A 1,744-nucleotide genomic window follows, 5' to 3' on the forward strand; every position below is an offset into this window, starting at 1 on the left:
AGTCCAGTAGTTCCTGCAAGACTAGATTGTTATAAAAAGAGTGAGCCTGGCCCCTCCTTACTCTCCTACCCAGTTTCCCCACCTTTATTTCTCTTTTAACTTTTGTGTGTGAGGGGTAGGGGGATAGTGGAGATTAAAGCCAGAGGTGCTTTCATGCTGAACTATATCCCTATTACTTCTTCTTCTTTTTTTTTTTTTTAATCTCACTAAGTTTCTGAGGCTCTTGTTAAGTTGCTGAGGCTAGCTTCTAATTTGAGATTCTCCTGCCTCAACCTCCCAAGTCACTGGGATTACAGGTACATGCCACCATGCCCAGCTTCTCCATCTAATGGTATCTCTCTCAAAGGATAATGCCGGTAAAGCTTCTTCACTTTCTTTCCACAAATACTTTTTGAAAGCTTCTTTTTGCCAATCATTTTGAAAAGTAACCATGGATACAATTTTGAGCATAAATGTGGCCTCTCTTCTCATGGATTTTGCTTGTAAAGTCAACATTAATTAGACATTACACAAATAAATTTATAAGCTTAAACAGTGATAAGTGCTATGTGTCATTTGGGTGCCCCAGGGAGCAGATGCAGAGACAGAGTTAGAAGCATAAAATATTCATTGAGAGTTAATGTCTGAGAAAAGTTAAAGGTAGAGGAAGAAGGATTGGGCAGGAAGAGCCTCAGACCACAATGCTTTTGTCAAAGGCTTGGCCAATTAAAGAGGGACTTGGGAACAAATATTACCCATTAGAGGAACCCCACACTGGGAAGTCATGACCAGATGCTAGGACCCCTCATCATACCTAGTCATTTTTTAGATTGGGGCTGCTCCAGAAGAGTGTGGCTATGGCTGGAAAGCTAAGGCAGGTCCTGAAGGCACTGATGGCTAGAGGTACTCAGTCCACCATACTCCTTGCTGTTCATGTCAAGGCCTTAGAGGGAGATCCACTCAGGGTACCTCCATGGCTGTCCATGCTGTGAAGGAAAATCAGAAGAGGGGCAAATGCAGAGCTGAACCTGGGCTTCCTTCACAAAGTCATATGAACAGAGACGTGGGGGGACAAGGTGTAGGCAGGATCAGAAAGGGCACATGTGAAGCACCGAGGTGAAGACAGCAGGAAGCTGAACTTCAGAGAGAAAGATTGGGTAGTGGGAAGAGGAAGGAACAGATGCTGCTAAGGAAGTGAGATTTAGAAAGAAAAGCTCACAAGATAGTTGAATGAAGTTTCCTATGCTCCTTATTCATCTCCTTAAGAAACTCCAATAAAGACCTACATGTTGCTCTTCAGAATTTCCTGCTTTGGGTTTTCTTCAGTCTCCAAGAATGTGACTAATCTGGCCTCGAAATGAGAGGTAGATAGTTCAGCCCATTCAAATTTGCCCAGAGATAGAGTCTCCCAGGATTTTGGAGGGGTGTATGTGACAGGAATTAACTTTAGACAAAGAGACACCAGTTTCTCAGGATCTAGAGAATAAGATGAGTGAAGAAAGAGGAGAAGGAAAGGGTTTTCTCTATGTTAAAGGGAAGGAGATTTTGAAAGAAAAGTCTTTTATGGAATGATGTCAATGTCATTTGCTGAAAATGAAAACAGGGACTTGGACCGGAAGCTTTAGAACCCTGAAGTTGATCAAGAAATCTGAAGGCTGAGGCTTAGCTAGACTAAAGAGTAGAGGCTGTTCTGAGGCCACATTGAAGGGGAAGAGCTGGAATTGGGGCTATTTCTCCACTGTTCTTCCTCTGCCTTAACATCCTG

Source organism: Marmota flaviventris, chromosome 8 (genome assembly GCF_047511675.1).
Source record: "Marmota flaviventris isolate mMarFla1 chromosome 8, mMarFla1.hap1, whole genome shotgun sequence".
Taxonomy (NCBI): Eukaryota; Metazoa; Chordata; class Mammalia; order Rodentia; family Sciuridae; genus Marmota; species Marmota flaviventris.